At 41.5% G+C, this 27,333-nt stretch overlaps 1 protein-coding gene across 2 annotated transcripts in view; it reads right to left on the bottom strand.

Annotated features, from left to right (window-relative positions):
* LOC126426802 (large subunit GTPase 1 homolog) overlaps positions 1 to 27,333 on the bottom strand; it is a 193,865-nt gene that overhangs the window by 55,322 nt on the left and 111,210 nt on the right. The window lies entirely within an intron of this gene.

The following is a 27,333-nucleotide window of genomic DNA, read 5'->3' as shown; positions in this document are numbered from 1 at the left end:
ATGAGTACTTTTTTGTTAACATGATTGTGTTTTAAATATCATTTTGTTTGCTTGCTACACTTTTTTTTCTAATTTTAGACATAGCCTGGAAATTCTTTGTATCATTAGCAGTCCTGAAGATATAATTTATTAATGCAACACTCATGATGAAAGTTCAGTTTGCGGTTTGAGACAAAGCAAGCTGCGGTCTCTCTTTACTACCTCTCTTACTTTGCCATCTGCCTCCTTAAATTCATTTTATTTTCGTTTTTGACTACTTACCATTAACATACATGAGTATAACCTGTATTTCCATAAAAGAGAAAGGTTGGCCCTCAGTTTTAAAGAATATAGCACCAAATCTAATTTTGTGCTTAATTTTGTGTATTTAATCAATTTCCAAATTTATTTTGACTATTCCTGGTTAATATCTTTTGTTATAGGGTGAAATCAGTAATTATTTCGTGACAGATCCCATTGTTGACTCATATACAAATACAAATTTTGTAATAATTATAAACACTTGGAAGAAGAACTACTAAAATTCTTGCAGTATTTATTTGGCTCTATTTGGAAACATATTAGCAAAGCCAGCCCTTAATTCCAAAGTAATTACCAGGTTTGTACAACTATATCTATTAATTTCATTATTTAAACAAGTATTTCAGCCTAACATTTGTGATGGAAGGAACTATTAAAATGGAGGAATTTTTTCAACATATTCAGTTAACTGAATGAGTTATGTTTTAATTGTAATTTCTGTAAATTAAACATCGAATAATGTAACAGTACCTATTATTGTCAGGATATATAAAGGCCCGAATTTTGGTCCCAATACAGTAAATCCATGGCCGATTTTCAGACGGGAAGTCTGTATAGTTAGAGTAACAACAATGCATTAACATAACAATGGAATTAGTGTAACACAAATACACCAAGTGTTAAAACAATGACAGTGCCTGTTCAATTAATTTGAGAAATAGTGTCACACGTATCATATTATTCTGTCAGGTTTTTTACTGCTCGTAGATGTTCAACAGCAAACTACTGTAGCAGTATGCTAATGTTTGCCTGCAACCTACTAATGAGGCTTATCAAAATTTGTCAATAGTAAAATGGTCATATAACTGTGTAATATTGGCGGGTTGTGAATAGTGAAAGTAAAGAACTATGAAACGCAAGTGTGCACCTGTTGACTACACCATTTACAGTAGTCAGTGTTGAACTTCCACCCCCCATTTTTCAGACAGTTTAACAATGCAGTATGCCAACGAAGAAATAAAGCAGGTGAATATCACAAGTTGTTTGAAAACTCCTTTCACTGTACTTGTCAATTATGCAACGTTTTTAAGCATTCTGTCCTTTGAAAATTTTTATCTTATTTCACAATCTACTAACATTTTCCTTTAAAATAAATTTTCATTTCATATTTTGAAAAACACTATATTCATATTTAATTTTTAAATCTGGGCAACCTTCCTTGTCTTCCTCACTAAGGGTTAGAATATAGCCTCCACTCATAGCACAAAAACAAGCACATCCACTACTTTGCATTTACATACATACACTTTCTCAGATGGGTGTACAGACCAGTAGTGTGACTCGTGAAATGGAGAAGAACAGAACTTTTATACGACATACGCCAAACGCCTCAAGGCTCAACATGTCAACCAAGATTACAATATATTACATTTGTCACAAAACCATCTTGTCTTTTGTTTTCATTCTCGGTGTGTGTCTTCACTCTCAGACGTCAAGCCCCTGCCGAGCCGTGACATCGAAACATTAAAGGCCCCGCCCACAGCAGGTGAAGCGATTTACCTGTCGCCACCTCTTGCTGCTTTCTCGTATTCCAAACCTCACGTTTAATGTCTGCACATACGGAAACAAACACCCGTGCATAGTACATGTTTCATGACTTATTCCCTACTTAATACTCTACTGTCACTATCATATTTCCTCATACTACAGAATGAGTGCAAAATGTCGTTTGCATAAAGGGTGTGTAACACTTCAGGTGGAAACAATGAAACAGTGGAAAATCACCATTATTGTTTATTGCTGGCATCAGTATTCAAACTTGTGGCACCCACAATAGAAAAGGCACACTGTCACACAATACGCGACAACGTCGTCATCAATATTCGTCATTCAAAGACATTTTCGGACCAAGTTTGGTAATGTGGTACCACACACTCACACCACTGCTAGCCGGGCAAAGCAATTCGAGGAGAAAGGCTGCATAAGCAAGAAGAAAACCACAGGGCAGCCATCGGTCAAGAATGAAGTGGTGGAAAACATTCGTATGGTCTACAAAAGAAGCCTCGACTAATCCGTGCACGGTGACAACGGAGAAGTGAAAGTGACACACTCAACAATGTGGCATGTATTGCACATGCACCTGCAGTTCAAAACTTTAAGAATTCAAATGTTTCAGGAGCTAAAATTAGCCAATAAACCAAAAGAGAAACAACAATGGATTGATTTTCATGCAGAGATGGAGGGGGGGGGTTTTGCACGACGAAGTCACATTTACATGCCAAAGTGAACAAGCACAATTTGAGAATATGGGGTGCACAAAACACGCACGCACGTCTGGAACATGAACATCATTCTACAGAACTTAATGTTTTCTGTCCATAATAACGTCAGTCGGTTTTTCTTCATAGACTCTACAGATATGACCTACTTCAATACACTTTCTCTCTGGTTGCTAGCTCAGTTGACATCTGAGGTACCCGATTTCATTTTGCAGCAGGGTGGAGATCCGCCACATCGGCACAGCCTCGTACGTGAACACCTCGACGAACATCTTCCACAGTGCCGGATCGGCCGCGATAACTCGAATGGTGTGCTGTTCACGCCACGGCCCCACAGATCACCTGACCGATGGATTTTTTTTCTTTTGGGGGTGCACAATTTACGGCAGCTAAGCTACCGTATAGTCTGCACAGTTAACTCCACTAATTGGGCCAAGTCGAAACAAATGCGGCAGGAAATGCAGTGTCAGATAGACATTGACCATGTCACAAATGGACCCCACAACCAATATCTGTGAATGTCCTTTCTGAAAAACTCATTACATTGGTCTCAGAAATACCTTTTTTTGTCCCATTATTTAAAATTAATGTTGACAGAGTCACAGACTATACACTGAACAGTATTTGTGCTGTGTGTGTGATACACAAACAGAAATAAGAGCACAGAAGGAAGGTAAGAGTGGGTGCAGTCCCATAGAAGAACATTCAGCTAGCTTTGAGGCAGCTTTGGGAAATCACAAAACTGACATCCTAAAATGAATGTAAATGGAACAGAGATGACTCAACATAAGGCAACTGCCGACACGCCACGAGTAGGACGTACATTTAACTGTGTGGAAAATGGCAACAAGGGCCTTACAGATGTCAGAAATGCATCAACCCTTTCCAGAACACTGCACATTGAAGTCAACATAGTGGCAGCCACCCCAAATGGGTAACAATAGACACTTAATATTACAATAACTATAATTACTGATATCACATACTACAAACTGACGAAAATCTTCACACAAATGCTGCCCTTAACTTCTAACTGCACAGTAATTTTATTGTAAACATTCACATTGGTGATATTATCCACAAGTACCGTATTTACTCGAATCTAAGCCGCACTCGAATCTAAGCCGCACCTGAAAAATGAGACCAGAAATCAAGGGGAAAAAAAATTCCCAAATCTAAGCCGCACCTGAAATTTGAGACTCAAAATTCAAGGGGGGAGAAAAGTTTTAGGCCACACCTTGAAATCGAAACAAATTTGGTCCATTGTAATATGAGACACAATTTAGGTCGAATGAATGACGATACAGCTACAGTAGTTTGGTTCGAGTCATAAGCTTAGCAGTTAAGCTTTACCAGGTAGCCATCGCTATGCATCAGGCGCTCCATCCGTATTTATACGGGTACCCTTCCTTTTTCACGTGCTTCGTCTGGTTTGAATTGATTGCTTATATTTCTTTGATGTAAGTGCCGTTCTCTTTGTTATAGGTGTTTATGTCACTCTAAGCTGTAAATGCATTATTGTACTGTGTCATGTACTGTTTGTCGCATTCTGATAATGAGTTCTTATGAACCAAATAATAGACTGCATGTGATAGAAGATGTTGTGAAGAAGAGTTTAGCAAAAATTTTTCTCCGTTTGAAAATCTTTGCAGACACCTCTTTAGTACATTACATTCTGCACAGAAATTAGAGTCATCTTAGATTTAAAAATCTAGTCAGTTGTCGTGCTTCATTTCTGACTGTATCACTATTCGGCATAAGAATAATATGAATATAAACATGGCATGATATGTATATTCTTCCACGTTTGCTGTTGTCTCACTCTAGTTTCGTAGTTTATTAGGCAGACAGGATTTAAATGAGATAGCAGCAAACACGAAAAAATACATGGTAAAATGTTTATATTCGTATTATTCTTATGTTGAAGAGAATACTGCATGTGATTCACAATTCATAAAAGTTCCTATTAGCAACCATCTCTTGTCACAGGTAGGAAAAAATTCAGAACGTAAAGTTGGCCATATTGACAAACATACCAAACAGTCTTGCCAGTCGGATTTTTATAGTACATTGAAAAGCTGCTACATTCAAAGATGAACAATACAGAATTTGTATTTACTTCGTTGGATAATGTATGAAAATGCAGTGGTCGAAACTCGGGGCGGGGAAAAAAGTTCGTCTTCCACCTCTTTTTAAAAAAAATTATTTTCTGACACCGAGGTTCTGGCGTTAGTATTTATCTTTGTGACTGCAAAGCATGCCTGCGGTGTGCTACATATATTTGATAGCAGAAGTTAGTTGTGGCAGCACCTATCAACATTTTTCAGAACTTCCGCTTACTTTGCACTTGATTCTAAGCCGCAGGTGGTTTTTTGGATTACAAAAACCGGAAAAAAGTGTGGCTTAGATTCGAGTAAGTACGGTAGTTGTTACACTGCAGACTTCCGTGGATATATCTACCTCAGTGCAGACCTCTTATTACAGTACTGTTGTGATTTCCAATCTGACAACTGGTTCAACGTAATTCTCTATGCTAATTCATTCCACTAAAGCATCTTCATCTCTCTGAAACTATTGCAACCTGTTTACCACAGTCATGCATTTTTCTACCTGTACAGTTCTTCCCCCCCCCCCCCCCCCCGCCCCCTCCCCACCACATTCCATTACCAAACTGACTATTCCTTTATGTCTTACCAACTTACACCCACTTTTATTCGTGTTGTGCCAAAATTTCTTTTCCCTTAATCTGATTTTGTACCTTTTCATTAACCATCCCATCCACCCTCCTAATTATCAGCATTTTTCTGCAGAAATACACGTAACACACTTTTACTACGTTCTTGTCTGCAAAATTTATCATCTGTATTTCACTTCTGTACAAGGAAGCATTCCATTTAAACACCTTCACAAAATACTGATCAACACTTACGTTTATATTAGATGTTAGCAAATTCCTCTTCTTCAAATGTGCCTTTCTTGCTACAGCCAGTCCACATTTGATATCACTACTTCAGGCACCATGAGCTTTTTGCCCCCCCCCCCCCCCCCCAGACAGCTAAACTCATCTACTCATTTTAGTGTCTCAGCGTCATCTTAATTTGAACAGTCCATTAATCTTGTTTTACTTTTGCTGATGTTCATTTTAGAGTCTATTTTCAGGACATTACCTATTTCATTTAACTGCTCTTCCAAGCCGTTTGTCATCTCTGACACAACAACAACCTGAAAGATTTTATTTCTTCTCCTCAACTTTAATTCTCTCTCCAAATTTCTCCTCTGTTTCCTCACTGCTTGCTCAAATTACAGATGAAATAACATCAGGAATAGGCCACAGCCTTGTATCACTCCCTTTCTCAACCACTGCATCCCTTCCATTGTAGTCTGGTTTAGTACAAGTTGTAAATGACATTTTACTCCCTGTGTAGAGGGTGCTGCATATAGATTTGGCATCTGCCATATCTGTTAATTTTGACGGAAATTGATTTGGACAATGACTGTTTCATTCTAAAGCCCTACTGATTTGCTTACACTGCCAAAAACCATTATGGAAATGAGGTTTTGGTGTTTTCTCCAACACATCTCATTAAAACAAATTTAGTGATATTTAACTCTTTTACAGGGCTGTAAACAACATCCACAGTAAATGTACAGTCTTAGAAATAAAAACAGACTGCCAACCGGCCGCCACACAGACTAAGTCCGAGTTGTTCACTTAAAGTGGGCAATAAAACTGACCACCCCTGACAATGCTAAGTTCGGCCCGTCTGCACAATCTAGCAACACTGTAAGATGCGGAAGTGTCAGGAAGAAGTGGTGTCTACTTCCGAGCTGTTTACAAGTTGTGTGAGCCCGTGGTCTAGTTGTAATTGTCATGCGTTCTAAACTTATAGGCGCATGTTTGCATCCAACTGTATTTCTTCTTCTCTCTTTTTTCTTTTTTTTTTTTGCACATTTCGGCCCTAGTCTTATGTTATGAGTCAGACTGAACATCAAAGATAATTGACCTCAATTTCCAACCACCAGTAATAACAAATACTTCCAGGAACAATTCCCGAGCACAGCTCGTGACTGCGTCACGATCAGAACAGCTTATGCTTGAGCATTTCCTCGCACTGCAGCGGCTACCGGCTGGTTGCCACGCGCCGCCTGAAATCCGGCACTGCCGAGATGAATGCGGCGCGACGCTGTCAGTGTATGTATCAGCTGTCATTTTCGAATTTGAAGTTCTAGTTATAAAAACCTTGCAGTTAAGCAATCGATTTTGCATGCTTCAAAATCAAGATCTACGGTTAAGCATTGTAAAATTGGGTTGCAAGTCGAAAACGGTGAAACAGCTGCAAAACAATATTTACTTTTGATACGATAGAGGGGTCAATGCAGAGCAGTCAGTTCAAAAGATTTGAACTGTTAGTGGAGAGAGTGCTTTTGGGAAAAATACACTAGAAAAAGATATTCTTGTTTCAGCAAAGATCGTTCTGACATGAATGATTTTCCACAGTAAGGAAGTCTCAACTACTGGTATAAGTGACGCATTACCATTTAACCATCATGTAATACACTCCTGGAAATTGAAATAAGAACACCGTGAATTCATTGTCCCAGGAAGGGGAAACTTTATTGACACATTCCTGGGGTCAGATACATCACATGATCACACTGACAGAACCACAGGCACATAGACACAGGCAACAGAGCATGCACAATGTCGGCACTAGTACAGTGTATATCCACCTTTCGCAGCAATGCAGGCTGCTATTCTCCCATGGAGACGATCGTAGAGATGCTGGATGTAGTCCTGTGGAATGGCTTGCCATGCCATTTCCACCTGGCGCCTCAGTTGGACCAGCGTTCGTGCTGGACGTGCAGACCGCGTGAGACGACGCTTCATCCAGTCCCAAACATGCTCAATGGGGGACAGATCCGGAGATCTTGCTGGCCAGGGTAGTTGACTTACACCTTCTAGAGCACGTTGGGTGGCACGGGATATATGCGGACGTGCATTGTCCTGTTGGAACAGCAAGTTCCCTTGCCGGTCTAGGAATGGTAGAACGATGGGTTCGATGACGGTTTGGATGTACCGTGCACTATTCAGTGTCCCCTCGACGATCACCAGTGGTGTACGGCCAGTGTAGGAGATCGCTCCCCACACCATGATGCCGGGTGTTGGCCCTGTGTGCCTTGGTCGTATGCAGTCCTGATTGTGGCGCTCACCTGCACGGCGCCAAACACGCATACGACCATCATTGGCACCAAGGCAGAAGCGACTCTCATCGCTGAAGACGACACGTCTCCATTCGTCCCTCCATTCACGCCTGTCGCGACTCCACTGGAGGCGGGCTGCACGATGTTGGGGCGTGAGCGGAAGACGGCCTAACGGTGTGCGGGACCGTAGCCCAGCTTCATGGAGACGGTTGCGAATGGTCCTCGCCGATACCCCAGGAGCAACAGTGTCCCTAATTTGCTGGGAAGTGGCGGTGCGGTCCCCTACGGCACTGTGTAGGATCCTACGGTCTTGGCGTGCATCCGTGCGTCGCTGCGGTCCGGTCCCAGGTCGACGGGCACGTGCACCTTCCGCCGACCACTGGCGACAACACCGATGTACTGTGGAGACCTCACGCCCCACGTGTTGAGCAATTCGGCGGTACGTCCACCCGGCCTCCCGCATGCCCACTATACGCCCTCGCTCAAAGTCCGTCCACTGCACATACGGTTCACGTCCACGCTGTCGCGGCATGCTACCAGTGTTAAAGACTGCGATGGAGCTCCGTATGCCACGGCAAACTGGCTGACACTGACGGCGGCGGTGCACAAATGCTGCGCAGCTAGCGCCATTCGACGGCCAACACCGCGGTTCCTGGTGTGTCTGCTGTGCCGTGCGTGTGATCATTGCTTGTACAGCCCTCTCGCAGTGTCCGGAGCAAGTATGGTGGGTCTGACACACCGGTGTCAATGTGTTCTTTTTTCCATTTCCAGGAGTGTATTTGCATTCAACAGGCAAGGTTCAGTAGTCCGGTGTAGGAGTACTGCATGCTCTAATTCAAAACAACAAAAACCAATGGAGTGACTATTGTTGCAGTTTTGCTTGAACATCATCAAGTCCTCAATGAGCATTCCAATCCAATACTGTTACTGGTGACGAGTTATGATGCCTTTATTGTCAACTTCCTAAGAAGAAATGGAAAGCTCAGCCCTACCACAAGACTAACTTGAGCAAAGAGTAGTGTGGACATAATATTTTCCATCTGATAGCTCCAAAAGTGTGTTTCGCACTACGAATCCTTCCCCAAGTGTGTGTCCATCACTGCTGGAATTTGTTGCCAACAACTGAGACACCTTTCAGTCACAGTGTAAGAAAATCAACTGACAAAACTACATCACGTGTGCTACTGCACGATAACGTGCTCTGTTGATTTGACAAACAAAATTATTCAGGAGATTGAGAGGGAAGTTATCTATCAGGTACTTGTATTGATAGGGATGTCATCTCTCAGGCATTTGTCCCTATGATGGTATACTGGCAAAATTTTACCTTTCCCACTCTCGATCGATCAACCAGCAAGGCAATTCCTTTCTAGGTGAAAATGCTCTTCAGACTACACTTGTTTAATGACACTGTTAGAACTAGTAGGTTTCTATAGGGGTAGAATTTGTAAATTACTTTAGCATTGTCATATTGTTTTAGATATTGCGTAAGAATGCGCTGTTGCTGATTAATTTCTCTTTGATGATTACTGTTATGTTTAGTAAAATATTGGAATATACATTTAAAATATTCTCTGTAATAATACAAATTAAATTCAATTTACTACAGAAACATCGCAACGGCAGTCTATCTTCATAAAGCAGTGAGTGCCTGGAAGACAATTGTGCCTATTTTAACTCGAATTAGCAGGATATTACGACTTTTGACTTTGAAATGGTTTGTATTTACTTCATGTCCTGTATCATAATCAATTATTATGAAAATGTGGCAGTTCACAGATAAAATTATGGATTCACAACAACAAAAAATATGTTGACAGAAAACAAAAACGGCATTATGAATTTTGCAGTACTATAAGGTTTTTGCTCTGATTCTAAGGCGTACACGAAAATAGCAAGACGGATATTGTTCGAGCGTTGTCTTATGATTCTCTTATTGAGTTTCTATCTGCCTGCTTGCAGCTCTGCTACAAACGAATAAATATCTGACTTTCAGCGAGTCTCGAAAGGCGAACGAAATCAGCTTAGCACCTCGTAAGCAAGCACATTACGTAGGAGCTGTGAATAGGTGCACAGCAGATGTGTCTTATTTATTGGCCAGTAGCCGCTATGACAGATAAGTCACAACATAAGGAATGAGAGTAGTTGCATTTCCTGTGTCAAACTACTTTTGTGGACTCAAAAGCACTAACTGATATCTATACGTCACATCTCAAAAAAACGTTACTCATGTTAGTCAGTTGAAATGACACGATAGTATCAAGTGAATTTAGCAGGATAGTTCTGTGCCATCAAGGAAGTAACTTGTCAGTGACAGAGTTACCAAACATTTTCTGCATTGCGAATTATGAAACAGCTTTCGTGCTAGTTGCTGTTCATACCTGCAGGAAATAAGACGTCTCCTTGAGTATACAGCAGCTCAGCACTTGGCTTCGTTATATGTTCTAAAATGTTAACATACACCTCCCCGTTGAGGTTCCCTCCAATACTCAATAGAGGCCCAGCTCCCTGAGCCGAGACGTAGCCTCAAACGCCAACATGAGATACTTGAGATTGAAACAGTCCCCGTGGCCGGTACACCTACAATATCAAAAGTGTTTATATGTAAATAAAAATGCTGACGAATTCAACACAACCATGTACGTAACACAGGTGATATCAAACAAATTTAACAACAAAACAAGAAAAGTATTTTACAACAACTACTCTGCATTACAATATCGTAAAGTCACTTCCGTCAAAAACAATTTCATTTACAATACTATATACAATAAATCTATTGATAACTCAGCTGAACCGGAGCATTGGTAACAGAAGAAAATATTTTCTCATCAGAAAATATGACTCTGGTCCAGTCAAAATCGATATACTCTTCTGCAAAAGCCATACAGTTGATCTTCTGGTAATTCATGAAGCATTGCTTTATAGCAGTTCTTTGGCATAGAAGTCCACAGTCTTTCAGTCTCCTTCTCACAATTCTTACACTACCAGGAAATTGAGAAACCTCTTCCAGTTGTCGAATGGATTGGTGCGTATATTGTGTAACAGACATTGGTCGTCCCTCTCACTGGCCACACGGAGTCACCCATTCCCAACTTTCCGCCCGATATGGCCTATTTCAATACAGTTTTTCCACCAATGCCTAGCCGTCCTCTTCAGTAGTCTGCACCTCTCACTGGCTTCAGAAGGGCAGTAGTTTCCATTATCAATCAGTACGATAACACAAACTCTTGCCCCCGATTCCACTGAGCATGCATTATGACTGGTGCTTTTGTGATGTAAAGCACAATTTATATACTGTGTGTGTGTGTGTGTGTGTGTGTGTGTGTGTGTGAGAGAGAGAGAGAGAGAGAGAGAGAGAGAGAGAGAGAGAGAGAGAGAGAGAGAGAGAGAATGTGATTGCGTATGTTGGGAGAGAGGAAGAGGGAGTGAGTTGTTGTTGTGGTCTTCAGTCCTGAGACTGATTTGATGCAGTTCTCCATGCTACTCTATTCCGTGCAAGCTTCATCATCTCCCAGTACCTACTGCAACCTACATCCTTCTGAATCTGCTTAGTGTATTCATTTCTTGGTATCCCTCTACGATTTTTACCCTCCACGCTGCCCTCCAATACCAAATTGATGATCCCTTGATGCCTCAGAACATGTCCTACCAACCAATCCCTTCTTCTTGTCAAGTTGTGCCACAAACTTCTCCCAAACCTATTCAACACCTCCTCATTAGTTATGAGATCTACCCATCTAATCTTCAGAATTCTTCTGTAGCACCACATTTCAAAAGCTTCTATTCTCTTCTTGTCCAAACTATTTATCGTCCACGTTTCACTTCCATACATGGCTACACTCCATACAAATACTTTCAGAAACGACTTCCTGACAAATCAATACTCGATGTTAACAAATTTCTCTTCTTCAGAAACGCTTTCCTTGCCATTGCCAGTCTACATTTTATATCCTCTCTACTTCGCCCATCATCAGTTATTTTGCTCCCCAAATAGCAAAACCCCTTTACTACTTTAAGCGTCTCATTTCCTAATCTAATTCCCTCAGTATCACCCCACTTAATTCGACTACATTCCATTATCCGCGTTTTGCTTTTGTTGATGTTCATCTTATATCCTCCTTTCAAGACACTGTCCATTCCGTTCAACTGCTCTTCAAAGTCCCGTGCTGTCTCTGACGGAATTACAATGTCATCGGCAAACCTCAAAGTTTTTCTTTCTTCTCCGTGGATTTTAATACCTACTCCGAATTTTCCTTTTGTTTCCTTTACTGCTTGCTCAATATACAGATTATCGGGGATAGGCTACAACCCTGTCTCACTCCCTTTCCAACCACTGCTTCCCTTTCGTGCCCCTCGACTCTCATAACTGCCATCTGGTTTCTGTACAAATTGTAAATAGCCTTTCGCTCCCTGTATTTTACCCCTGCCACCTTCAGAATTTGAAAGAGTGTATTCCAGTCAACATTGTCAAAAGCTTTCTCTAAGTCTACAAATGCTAGAATCGTAGGTTTGCCTTTTCTTAATCTAGCTTCTAAGATAAGTCGTAGGGTCAGTATTGCCTCACGTGTTCCAATATTTCTACGGAATCCAGACTGATCTTCCCCGAGGTCAGCTTCTACCAGTTTTTCCATTCACCTGTAGAGAATACGCGTTAGTATTTTGCATCTGTGACTTATTAAACTGATTGTTCGGTAATTTTCACATCTGTCAGCACCTGCTTTCTTTGGGATTGGAATTATTATTTTCTTCTTGAAGTCTGAGGGTATTTCGCCTGTCTCATACATCTTTCTCACCAGATGGTACAGTTTTTTCAGGACTGGCTCTCCCAAGGCCATCAGTAGTTCTAATGGAATGTTGTCTACTCCCGGGGCCTTGTTTCGACTCAGGTCTTTCAGTGCTCTGTCAAACTCTTCACGCAGTATCATATCTCCCATTTCATCTTCATCTACATCCTCTTCCATTTCCATAATATTGTCCTCAAGTACATCGCCCTTGTATAGACCCTCTATATACTCCTTCCACCTTGCTGCTTTTCCTTCTTTGCTTAGAACTGGGTTTCAATCTGAGCTCTTGATATTCCTACAAGTGGTTCTCTTTTCTCCAAAGGTCTCTTTAATTTTCCTGTAGGCAGTATCTATCTTACCCCTAGTGAGATAAGCCTCTACATCCTTACATTTGTCCTCTAGCCATCCCTGTTTAGCCATTTTGCACTTCCTGTCGATCTCGTTTTTGAGATGTTTGTAATCCTTTTTGCCTGCTTCATTTAATGCACTTTTACATTTCCTCCTTTCATCAATTAAATTCAATATTTCTTCTGTTACCCAAGGATTTCTATTAGCCCTCGTCTTTTTACCTACTAGTTCCTCCGCTGCCTTCATCACTTCATTTCTCAAAGCTACCCATTCTTCTTCTACTGTATTTCTTTCCCCCATTCTTGTCAATTGTTCCCTTATGCTCTCCCTGTAACTCTGTACAACCTCTGGTTCTTTCAGTTTATCCATGTCCCATCTCCTTAAATTCCCACCTTTTTGCAGTTTCTTCAGTTTTAATCTACAGTTCATAACCAATAGATTGTGATCAGAGTCCACATCTGCCCCTGGAAATGTTTTACAATTTAAAACCTGGTTCTTAAATCTCTGTCTTACCATTATGTAATCTATCTGAAATCTGTCAGTATCTCCAGGCTTCACCCACGTATACAACCTTCTTTTATGATTCTTGAACCAAGTGTTAGCTATGAGTAAGTTGTGCTCTGTGCAAAATTCTACCAGACGGCTTCCTCTTTCATTTCTTAGCCCCAATCCATCTTCACCTACCACGTTTCCTTCTCTCCCTTTTCCTACTACCGAATTCCAGTCACCCATGACTATTAAATTTTTGTCTCCCTTCACTATCTGAATAATTTCTTTTATTTCACCATACATTTCTTCAATTTCTTCGTCATCTGCAGAGCTAGTTGGCATATAAACTTGTACTACTGTAGTAGGCATGGGTTTCGTGTCTATCTTGACCACAATAATGCGTTCGCTATGCTGTTTGTAGTAGCTTACCTGCACTCCTATTTTTTTATTCATCATTAAACCTACTCCTGCATTACCCCTATTTGATTTTGTATTTATAACCCTGTATTCACCTGACCAAAAGTCTTGTTCCTCCTGCCACCGAACTTCACTATATCTAATCTATCCATTTCCCTTTTTAAATTTTCTAATCTACCTGCCCGATTAAGCGATCTGACATTCCATGCTCCGATCCATAGAACGCCAGTTTTCCTGATAACGATGTCCTCTTGAGTAATCCCTGCCCGTAGATCCGAATGGGGGACTATTTTACCTCCGTAATATTTTACCCAAGAGGACGCCATCATCATTTAATCATCCAGTAAAGCTGCATGCCCTCAGGAAAAATTACGGCCGTAGTTTCCCCTTGCTTTCAGCTGTTCACAGTACCAGCACAGCAAGGTTGCTTTGGTTAGTGTTACAAGGCCAGATCAGTCAGGGGGGAGTTAGAGGTGCGCAAAGACGAGGTTATCAGTGCCCCCACTTAAACTGAAGACAATTTATTGTTACAATGAGCAACACAAGTGTATTAAATAAAAAATCACAAGTTTAACTAGGTAACGAGATGGACAAAGAAACTAGTTACAAAATTGGATAAATAAATAACGGTAAGATGTAAAACAAATGAAGTACTACAAATCGGATTAAAAATCACTGTGAAGTATTTTAATGCGATGGAAAGTTACAAACTGAATTCTTACCCAACCCATGTCCTGCATATTATGTTGAGTAAGTAAGAAGTATTAACTCCATAATATCATTAGCAGAGACAGTGCGCTCTTGTTGTCGAGGCTCGCGACAAGCGCAGCGATCAGCAGTGCCCAATGCCGCCGCGATTTATTTATGTTGGCTGAGCGTGGACACTGCAGCAGATGCTTCGCCATAAACAGAAAGAAATCACCTTGGTTCTGAATGCAGTGAGCGGATATCACTGCCTGCATGTTCTTTTAGTAACCAATGTGAGACTCTACTTACAGGTGCCATGGAGCAATTGGAACAGGTATCATGTCATTAGTCATCAGTATATTGGCCAGTGATGAAATGTCCACTCTATTTGAATGCCAAGAAAATAGGAAACGTCTCACAGAGTGATGTGAGGTGATACCAAAATTTATCCAACACACAAAAATTAACTACAGAGCTTTCATGCACGCAGTAGCAGCACCCAAGGAAATATTGTCTTGGAAGCGTATACTTCTTTTTTTCCTCTCATATTAATGCCCTTGTTTTAGAATGATGTGAGAAAATAAACACAAAAAACTGAAGTTTCTGAGAAGCATATAAGTCATTTCCTCTTCTCATATCACAGCTTTTGTTTTAGTGTGAAGTGAAAAGCGAAACAGTTTAGCATTCTGAAGCATAATATGACACTTGAACACCTGATTCTTATCATAGGCCCTATCGAAAATGCAAAAAGCAGGGAGCTCTCCCGTCTTTTGTACAACAGTCTGTTTTCTTTCATGCATTACTATTGCTGGCAGATTCGTATCGAGTTCTTCAGCAGAATGAGCCTTACGTTATTGTGCTAATTACAGTATGGAAATAAATTCAACAAAGACGAGTTCCCCTAGAGCAGTGAAGGTAATTGCACATGTCTGTATTCAGCAATGACTGCCAGTTGCCACAACATTTTACAGAATTCATGGGGCAGGCAACACAACTGCGAGAGCACTTCAGACTTCATTGAGAAAGTTGTCACGAGACGGACGGAAACGTCAAGTTAACATCACTTTCCGAGTCATATTCAATCCAAAATGACGTGTTATTAAAGTAGTTGAGTGTTCTAGCAATTACTCTTTGATAGTTCCAATATGTGTATTCCGGTATCCAAAAGAACCAGTTAGTGTGAAACCATCGGAAACTACATTAATATCAAACTGCAAGAACTCTTGACAATACATGGACTCTTCCCTTCGCTGGGTAGCCTCTTACTGTTATTTAGGATTCTCTCTGTCCTAGGCGTAATGCAAATGCACTCATAAGGTGCTTTCCACTATTCTTGGCAAACATCAGCAACCTGTAAGTACCGCGAGTAACAACTGTGTGATGATGATGGTACAGATTGTCAGTGGATGTGGTGGTGTTGTTGTCAAACTGCTTACAGTAACGTTAATGGTGGTGCACATAATCTATCGCTGGCTACCTAAATAAAGATAGTGTGGTGGCGTTGTCGCTTCTCTTTATTTGGCATCAGCTCGAGTAATCCGATTTAACGAACATAGTACTCCATTCACGAGCTGCTAATGATACAGTAGGACTACAGAGATCATTGTGTGGGGATTACATTAATTTTGCAGTGAATTGTTTGACAAATATTACCTCAGCTACGCAGCTGCAATGACTCACTTATACAGGTACTCTATGTTGCACTTGGTTAAATGATCAGCTCCCTACAATCCTGCTTCTACTGTTCGTAAATGCTTGTATACAGACCATTCGTTACTTGATTAAATATGTGCTACAATCTGATTCACATGTATATGACACGGGATAGCACCATCACAAAGCAATGACTAAGGAATGGATGCCATTGTGGTCCCATTACACTGATGGCAAGACAAATGTTCACAAATCACCTGTATTGCCTCAAAAACCAATTGCATCTTAAATATCGAAGGACAGACATCCACACTGTCACACAACATTGAAATACAGCAATGGCAGCAGATGAAAATTTGTGCCCGACTGGGGTTTGAACCTGGACCTCCTGCTTAGCAGGCAGACGCACTGACCATTGCACTATCGGGACAAAGCCAACCTGCCTGCAAGACCTATCTACACACGCTCCTCATCGGACACAAATTCCCACCTTTGCCGCATACCATGCACATGGTACCCCCCATCCATTATTCCACTGTTCGCAGCCACACTGTATTCCCGCAAGGGTTCAGACGATGACGTGCGTCTAACACTGAAAATTTGCAACGGCTTGTCAAGACCTGAATAACTATACTGGATGTTTCAGAAGGAATAGTAAATATTGTAGGAGGTGGCAATTAGACAATTTGCAGAAAAAAATGTCATATAACACGTGTGCAATTTTTATTGAGTACATACAGCTGGGTTCAATGCATTTTCATTTTTTTTTTGGTCCTAACAGGATGCCGTTGCCTACTTTTCCTCCAAAATGAGCTTCCAGCATTACTGGAGCATGACGGGGCTCCAGCACATTCTAGTCATCAGGTGACACATCATCCAAACATAACATTTCCTGGAAGATGGATTGGTAGATTGGGCACTTTTTTTAGCCACCGAGGTCCCCGGACCTTATCCCTTTGGATTTTTGGCAGAGAGGATGGTTGAAAGGCGAAGTCCACACAGAAAAAGTAAACCCGAGAGCCAATTTGATCGTTCAGATTATGAATAACGCAGCCCTCATAAAAGAAGGCAAAGACGATCTCAGAAGAGCTACACATGATGTTATCCAGAGAAATCAAAAGTGCATCCAAGTTGGTGGGGAAATTTTTGAAACTAAGCTTTGAACGTCCTCACCTGCCTTTGCTTTGAGTTTGTTAGCATTACATACCAACACATGTATCTCTGTACTCTATAAAATGTGGACACATTTATATGGAATTTATGCAATTCGTCCATATTACCACCTGCCAAAATATATACTATTCCTCCTGAAACACCCTGTATATGCATATATGAGTGGTATCTGTTCTTTCGGACATGTCCGAAAGAACAGAACCCCCCCCCCCCCCCCCCCCCCCCCCCCCCCCCCCCCCCCACACACACACAGAGATATTTCTATGTTACGTGCTATTCAGAAAATGTTTGGAAATTCAGTGATAGTGATGGACTGGAGCTGTATTAAGCTACTCATTTCACTAGAGATACACACATCAAAAAAAGTTTCGCAATACCCTGGTTCCCAGAGAGCCTGAAAACAATTGACTATGGATACTGTATCACAGACACAGTCCCTTTGACTGTTCACAGATGTCACTAAACCCACCCAAAGATGTAAACAACCATGCATGAGCAGCGCCTATTAGGCGGAGAGGGTCTGACAGACAATCAGTTACAGTCATTCCACCATGAAGGAGGTACACAGCTCATGTTGTCTGTAGTTCAACCATGTCTAGACAGTCAATATTGCAGTTCGATCACGTCGGTGTTGTTAATTTGTGCCAGGAGGTGCGTTCAGAACGTGCGTTCAGAACGTGCGTGCAGAACGTGCGTGCAGAAAGTGCGTGCAGAAAGTGCGTGCAGAAAGTGCGTGCAGAAAGTGCGTGCAGAAAGTGCGTGCAGAAAGTGCGTGCAGAAAGTGTGTGCAGAAAGTGCGTGCAGAAAGTGCGTTCAGAAAGTGTTCAGGTGTCTCAGAGTGAACCAAAGCTATGTTGTTCAGACATGGAGGAGGTACAGAGAGACGAACTGTCAATGACATGCCTCACTCAGGCCGCCCAAGGGCTACTACTGCAATGGATGACCGCTACCTACGGATTATGGCTCAGAGGAACACTGACAGCAACACCACTATGTTGAATAATGTTTTAGTGCAGCCACAGGATGTCTTGTTATGACACAAACTACGTGCAATAGCCTGCATGATGCGCAAATTCACTCCCAACGTCCACGGTGAAGTCCATCTTTGCAGCCACGACACCATGCCAAATGAACCGCTCAGGATTGGCATCACGTTCTCTTCACTGATGAGTGTCGCATATACCTTCAACCAGACAATCATCAGAGATGTGTTTGGAGGCAACCCTGTCAGGCTGAATGTCTTACACACACACACACATACACACACACACACACACACACACACACACACACACACACACACACAGTCCAGCACATGCAGCAAGGTGGAGGTTCCCTGCCGTCTTGTGACTAATAGTGCAATCATATCAGCAGCATATTGGCAAGGCATTTGTCTTCATGGACGACAATTCGTGTCCCATCGTGCACATCTTGTGAATGACTTCGTTCAGGATAACGACATCACAGGACTAGAGTGGCCAGCTTGTTCTCCAGACATTAACCTAATCAAACAGGCCTGGGATAGATTGAAAAGGGCTGTTTATGGATGACATGACCCACCAACCACTCTGACGGATCTACACCAAATCGCAGTTGAGGAGTGGGACAATCTGGACCAACAGCTCCTTGATGAACTTGTGGATAGTATGCCACATCGAATACAGGCATGCATCACTGCAAGAGGGTGTGCTACTGGGTATTAGAGATACCGAAGTGTACAGCAATCTGGACCACCACCGCTGAAGGACTCACTGTGTTTTGGTACAACATGCAATGTGTGGTTTTCATGAGCAATAAAAAGGGCGGATATAATGTTTATGTTGATCTCTATTCCAATTTTCTGTACAGGTTCAGGAACTCTTGGAACCGAGGTGATGCAAAACTTTTTCTGATGTGTGTAATTGCAATTTTCTACACTATTCACGTTTAATAAGTGACAGCAAATTGGAAGATTTACGTTTGCGAGATGGTTAATCTATGTATTAATTAGAGTGTCTCTCATCATTTACTTTGTGGGAAACCTGCTTCTTTCCGCCCTAGCCTATACCACAGCAATGAGCGAATGCTCACATTGTTGATATTTCACTGGATGTGCTACTGCAACTGTATCCAACGATTCAAATCCCGTGGGAAAAGTGTATTTCAAGTCAGATGGTTTTGCTCCTCCTCTACTGTCACTGACAACGATCACAATGAAATTAAGTATAGGAATCCTACGGGATCCTTGAGTTCATAGTTCGGTGCTGTGCAGATGAAAAAAGTAGTTTTTCACAATTATCAGATGACGAATGGAGTTTCTCAGATTCTACTAATTGTGACTGCATTATTAACTGTTGGATCACAGGCGCTTTTTCTGACACTTATTGTAAGCTTTTTTTTTTTAATGTTAGAGCTGGAAGAATAGAAACATTAAATTTTCACCATATGGAATATTCGAATTCACCTTAGGTCTTCACATTTTGAGCAACGGCAGAGTATCCATGAGAAAAACTGACACCAAGAAGCCAGATCATCCCTGTCTTCTGGTGGGTGTGTCAATGACAGTGATCTCAATAACAATATTGTAAAGCAAAGCTACATTGTGAACTCAACCACTGGAGAAGCTCCAAAATTGTGAATTGCATCTGGTAAATATGCTTTCAAGATTCTGGTCCAATTAAGACAGTAAAACACAAATAATTGTGACAGTTATTAATTTATGACTCTTTGTTTGCACTCAGTGCACTGATGTATTATATTCTAGGTGCTGCATCTAGTTACAGAAATGGGAATAAGACTCACTGACATATATTGAGGATATTCCAGCCCTTGCCACCCACAGCTTTGAGACGAAGCTATAGTCACTTCCGAGGTCACTCACAGAACACACCAGCTGATATCCTTCCTAGTAGTATAACTGAAACTTGGCAACAACGCAGAATATGTTTGGCAACTCTGTGGGCGACGAGTTACTTCCTTGATGGCACAGAACTATCCTGCTAAATTCACTTGATACTATCGTGTCATTTCAACTGAATAGCATGAGTAACTATCTTTTGAGATGTGACGTATAGATAACAGTTAGTGCTTTTGAGTCCACAAAAGTAGTTCGACACGGGAAATGCAACTACTCTCATTTCTTATGTTGTGACTTATCTGTCGTAGTGGCTACTGGCCAATAAGTAAGACATCTGCTGTGCACATCTTCGCAGCTCCGAGGTAATGTGCTTGCTTACGAGGTGCTAAGCTGATTTCGTTCGCCTTTTGAGACTCACTGAAAGTCAGATATTTATTCGTTTGTAGCAGAGCTGCAAGCAGGCAGATAGAAACTCAATAAGAGAATTGTAAGACAATGCTCGAAGAAAATTCGTCTTGCTATTTTCATGTACGCCTTAGAATCAGAGCAAAAACCTTATAGTACTGCAAAATTCTTAATGCCACTTTTGTTTTCTGCCAACATATTTTTTGTTGTTGCGAATACATAATTTTATCTGTGAACTGCCACATTTTCATAATACTAGAATACAATACAGGACATGAAGTAAATACAAACCATTTCGAAGTCAAAAGTCATAATATCCTACTAATTAGAGTTAAAATAGGCACAATCGTCTTCCAGGCACTCAATGCTTTATTAAGATAGACTGCCATCGTGATGTTTCTGTAGTAAGCTGAATTTAATTTATATTATTACAGAGAATATTTTAAATGTGTATTCCAATATTTTACTGAACATAACAGTAATCATCAAAGAGAAATTAATCAGCAACAGTACATTCTTACACAATATCTAAAACAATCTGACAATGCTAAAGTAATTTACAAATTCTACCCCTATAGAAACCTACTAGTTCTAACAATGTCATTAAACGAGTGTAGTCGGAAGAGCAGTTTTGTCTAGAAATGAACTGCCTTGCTGGTTGATCGATCGAGAGTGGGAAAGGTAAAATTTTGCCAGTATACCATCATAGGGACAAATGCCTGAGAGATGACATCCCTATCAATACAAGTACCTGATAGATGACTTCCCTCTTAGTCTCTTGAATAATTTTGTTTGTCAAATCAACAGAGCACGTTATCGTGCAGTAGCACACGTGATGTAGTTTTGTCAGTTGATTTTCTTACACTGTGACTGAAAGGTGTCTCAGTTGTTGGCAACAAATTCCAGCAGTGATGGACACACACTTGGGGAAGAATTCGTAGTGCGAAGCACACTTTTGGAGCTATCAGATGGAAAATATTATGTCGACACTACTCTTTCCTCGAGTTAGTCGTTTGGTAGGGCTCAGCTTTCCATTTCTTCTTAGGAAGTTGACAGTAAAGGCATCATAACTCGTCACCAGTAACAGTATTGGATTGGAATGCTCACTGTGGACTTGATGACGTTCAAGTGAAACTGCAATAATAGTCACTCCATTGATTTTTATTGTCACGAATTAGAGCATGCAATACTCCTACACTGGACTTCTGAATCTTGCCTGTTGAATGCAAATAATACATGATGGTTAAATGGTAATGCATCACTTATATCAGTAGTGGAAAATCATTCATGTCAGAACGTTCTTTGCTGTAATAAGAATCTCTCACTCCACTAACAGTTCAAATCTTTCGAGCTGACTGCTCTGCATTGACCCCTCTATTGTACCAAAACTAAATATTGTGTTGCAGCTGTTTCACTGTTTTCCACTTGCAACCCAATTTTACAATGCTTAACCGTAGATCTTGATTTTCAACTACGCAAAATCCATTGCTTAACTGCAAGATTATAACTAGAACTTCAAATTCGAAAATGACAGATGATACATACACTGACAGCGTCGCACAGTGTTCACCTGGGTGGTGCCCGATTTCAGGCGGTGGGTGGCGTCCGGCCGGTAGAAGGTGCAGTGCGAGGAAACGCTCGAGCGTAAGCTGTTCTGATCGTGACGCAGTCACAAGCTGTGCTGGGGAATTGTTTCTGCAAGTATTTGTTATTACTGGTGGTTGGAAGTTGAAGTCAATTATCTTTGATGTTCAATCTGACTCATAACATAAGACTAGGGCCAAAATGTGCGAAAAAAAAGAAGAAATACAGTTGGATGCCAACATGTGACTATAAATTTAGAATGCATGACGATACCACTAGACATTGGGCTCGCACAACACGACAACATCTCGGAAGTAGACACCACTTCCTCCTGATACTTCTGCATCTTACAGTGTCGCCATATTGTGCAGATGGCCGGACTTAGCGTTGTCAGGGGTGGTCAGTTTTATTGGCCACCGTAAGTGAACAAATGGCGGCCGGTTGGCAGTCAGTTTTTATGTCTAGGACTGTGCATGGTTATAGGGAATTCTGTTGCTCCTGTTCCAGATGTTTAGAGCGGCGTGGTAAGTATCAACATTAGGCTCGTCTCAGCACTGCTAGCATCTGCAGAGGGCAGTGTGAACTTCCTAGTGGTGCACCGTTTGAACGGCAACAAAACCAGTACAAAAAAACTTCTGTAGTATGCTTTTACAACACAATTTTGTCTCTGACTGTCTCATACGCATGTGCAAGTGTGGTGCACACAGCCCAGTTCTACTTTAACTCTCCATTTCAAAGGTGCGGTGCAGTGCATCCCACAGGTTTTACTTTCATTTACAACACCTAGATGAAGACATGGGTACCGCTGAGGTTCTGAATTGCTATCAGTGGCAGTTGTCCAGGTGCACTCCGTGCATTTCTATCCTTCACGTGCTAGAGCTTGACCGGCAAACATCTCCGTTATATCTGTAGGGGTCTACTGCACCCCACCTTTCTGTGCTTGTAACTGGAGAGGACTTAACCACACCCCGTTTTTAAGCATGTTTCCTGCTTTTTCACCACTGCTGCACCAGTTGTGACAGCTATTCTTATACCTGTACTACTACACACATCAAAAAAAGTTTTGCATAACCCCAGTTCCCAGAGCTCCTGAAGATAGACATTGACTGTAGATATTGTATCACAGACACAGTCCCTTTGACTGTTCAGAGATATCATTAAACCCACCCAAAGATATAAACAACCGTGCGTGAGCTGCGCCTATTACACTGAGGGGGTCTGACAGCTGATCAGTTCCACCAGGAGTACACAGTTCGTGTTGTCTGTAATTCAACCGTGCCTAGACGTTCAATACTGCAGTTCGATTGCATCTGTGTTGTTACTTTGTGCCAGGAAGAGCTCTCAACAAGGGAAGTGTCCAGGAGTCTCGGAGCGAACCGAAGCAATGTTGTCCGGACATGGAGGAGATACAGAGAGACAGGAACTGTTGATGGCACACCTCACTCGGGCCACCCAAGGGCTACTACTGCAATGGATGACCACTACCTACAGATTATGGCTCGGAGGAACCACGACATCAATGTCACTATGTCGAATAATGCCTTTCGTGCAGCCACATGTCGTCATGTTACGACTCAAACTGTGTGTAATAGGCTGCATTATGCGTAACTTCATTCCTGATGTCCATGGTGAGGTCCATCTTTGCAACCAGGACAGCGTGCAGTGTGGTACAGATGGGCCCAACAACATGCCAAATGGGCCGTCTGAGGCTGGCATCACGTTCTTTTCACCGACGAGTGTCACATATGCCTTCAACCGGACAATCGTCTGAGACGTGTTTGGAGGTAACCCGATCAGGCTGAAAGCCTTACAGACAATGTCCAGCAAGTGCAGCACGGTGGAGGTTCCCTGCCGTTTTGGTTTGGCATTATGTGGGGCAGACGTATGCCACTGGTGGTCATGCGAGGCACCGTTACTGCTGTACGATACGTGAACGCCATCCTCCAACTGATAGTGCAAGCATATCGGCAGCATATTGGTGTACCATTCGTCTTCACGGACGAGCCATTCGTCTTCACGGACGAGCCATTCGTCTTCACGGACGAGCCATTCGTCTTCACGGACGAGCCATTCGTCTTCACGGACGAGCCATTCGTCTTCACGGACGAGCCATTCGTCTTCACGGACGAGCCATTCGTCTTCACGGACGAGCCATTCGTCTTCACGGACGAGCCATTCGTCTTCACGGACGAGCCATTCGTCTTCACGGACGAGCCATTCGTCTTCACGGACGTGCCATTCGTCTTCACGGACGTGCCATTCGTCTTCACGGACGTGCCATTCGTCTTCACGGACGTGCCATTCGTCTTCACGGACGTGCCATTCGTCTTCACGGACGTGCCATTCGTCTTCACGGATGACATTCACGCCCCCATCGTGCAAATCTTGTGAATGACTTCCTTCAGGATAATGACATCGCTTGACTGGTGTGGCCAGCACGTTCTCCAGACATGAGCCATACCTAACATGCCTGGTGTAGATTGAGAAGGGCTGTTTATGGACAATGTGACCCACCAAACACTCTGAGGGATCCACGCTGAATCATCATTGAGGAGTGGGACAATTGGGACTGACAGTGCCTTGATGTGCTTGTGGGTAGTATGCCACAACTAATACAGACATGCATCAATGCAAGAGAAGCTGCTACTGGCTATTAGAGGTACCGGTGTGTACAGCAATTTGGACCACCACCTCTGAAGGTCTCACTGTACGGTGGCAGAACATGCGATGTGTGGTTTTCGTGAGCAATAAAAAGGGCGGAAATGATGTTTATGTTGATCTCTATTCCAATTTTCTGTACCGAATCTGGAGCTCTTGGAACTGAAGTGATGCAAAACTTTTTTTGATGTGTGAATATCATAATATATTACTACTATTTTATTAAGATTTCAGTTGTTTTATACCTGGGCAACTGGTATTCGTGTATTATACTATATTACAATTATTGTGTTCACAGTATATTATAATTACTGATGATATATGATATATTATATTAAATATATGGACCTATGTATAGGAAACAGCTACGCCGATGGACATACTGAAAAGAACAGAAGAAGAGGAAGGGGCTGCCAAGAATTTGGAGGAATGCAAAGAGAAAGTACCACTACCTAATGGTGATGGGTTCGAGGAGTCCGACGGTCAGATTTCAGAAAGCGAACATGACAGCGACTCGAGTACGGATGCCAGCAATGATGAAACTGATGGGCGAATTAGATGTGAAGATTTCTATCTTGGAAAGGATGGGGTCACTAAGTGGACAAAGAAACATCCAGGCTCGCAGGAGATCCAGACCAGATTGTGGAACGTAATCCTAGAGGTTTCCAGACCAAAGAGAAACACAAAGAATAGGAAGTCTCTCGAGGAATTCCGCCATCTTTTAATTTCCTCCGAGACTGTCCACATTATCGTAAACTGTACTGACGAGAAGATTGAGAAGTGTACTGAAAACTACAAGAATGAGACAGAAAGACTGTAGAATACAGTGTAAAACAGCATCTAAGAAATAAAAAATGTAGTAGTAAAAGTCTTACACTAAAAATAAATGAGCAAGAAAGTCATTTGAGAACTTAAAAACAACAAGGCGTCCAGAGAAAACCAAATAGTGGTTGAACTATGGGAAAAGGCTGACAAAAATGCAGTTACATCCCTTAAGTGTGTTTTCGATAAAATCTGGAAAGAAGAAGAGATCCCCGCAGGATGGAGAACAGCTCTCATCCACCCTATCCACCAGAAAGGTTTGAAGACAGACCCCAACAATTACAGAGGAATATCACTGCTGGATATAATGTACAAGATTCTTTCTATAGTCCTTTTGAACAGGACAGATCCACAATTGGACCCACAAATCGGGAAATACCAGGGAGGTTTTAGAAAGGGTAGATCATGTTTGGAACAAATACTAAACCTCAAAAACATTACGGCATACCAAAAATCAAGGTCAAAGACATACGTAATCTCCTTCGTTGATTTCAAACAAGCATATGATTTGATTGATAGAGAATCTCTATTATCAGTCCTGGAAGAAATGGGTTTGGATAAGAAAACAACTAATATTATAAAAGTGACCCTTACAAATACATTTTCGAAAGTTAAATTTATGGGTGAATTATCGGAACCCTTTGAAGTAAAAACTGGGGTGCGACAGGGGGATGGGCTCTCACCGTTAATGTTCAATTGTGCACTGGAGAAAGTAGTCAGAGAATGGAACACAAATATTAAGAGTGGTATAGGACTGGGTTGCAAAAAGAAGAACCTTAAAGTAAATTGCATTCCTTTTGCAGATGATATGGCCCTGTTTGCTGAAACAATGGAAGAAGCATGGGAGCAAATCCTTGAACTAAAGAAAGAAGCAGCTAAAATAGGTCTTCACATCTCCTTTGAAAAAACTAAGATATTGACAAACATCAAGCACTCATGTAAATACCTCAAAGTTCAAGAACAGAAGATTGAAATAGTAAAAGAATTCAAATATCTTGGGGAATGGATTCGTTGGAATGCTGGGGAAAGCAAAGCAATGGAATCCAGAAAAAGTAAACTTGAATTGGCCTTCCAACTAACAAAAAATACATACAACAAAAAATCCCTTTCATGGGGGTCCAAATTACACATTAAAAGACAGTGATTAAGCCAGAAGCACTGTAGGCAGCAGAAACACTTAACATGAATTTCAAAGGCCAAATGGAGAAACTTGAGCTAAAGGAAAGAAAAATTTTAAGAAAAATCATTGGGCCAAAATTTCAAGACAGTAAGAGTATATACATCAAAAATGAAACACACTACAACAAACTTGAAAAACTTTCAGATTCTATGCGAAAAAGGAGAATAAATTTTTATGGTCAACTTCTCAGAATGAATTCCAACAGATTAACTAAACAAATCTTCGACTTCTTCCGTAACCGCAAAACAAAACCCAACTGGTTTAAAGAAACTGAGGAAGACCTAGTAGAATTAAAGATTTCAGAAAATTCACTTATTGATCGAACAGCTAAATTAATTACTAAAGATGAAAACATAAGGTTCCAAGACAAATCTACACAAAAGTCCAAACCCTTCATCTCGGAAAAAGAGAGGAGATGAAGATCAGAAAGAATGAAGAAATACTGGGCCCTAAGAAAAGAACAATGCACAAAGAAATGATTGATCCAGCGTACCCCAAAGAGGGTGAAACGAAAGAAGAAGATGAAGAAAATGAGCAAGATACCTGCACAGGTGCAGTGCACCCCACCTTTGT

Source organism: Schistocerca serialis, chromosome 11, assembly GCF_023864345.2.
Source record: "Schistocerca serialis cubense isolate TAMUIC-IGC-003099 chromosome 11, iqSchSeri2.2, whole genome shotgun sequence".
NCBI classification, from domain to species: Eukaryota; Metazoa; Arthropoda; class Insecta; order Orthoptera; family Acrididae; genus Schistocerca; species Schistocerca serialis.
Note: the sequence above shows the minus strand (reverse complement) of the source record. Positions and strands in the feature narration are given on the sequence as shown.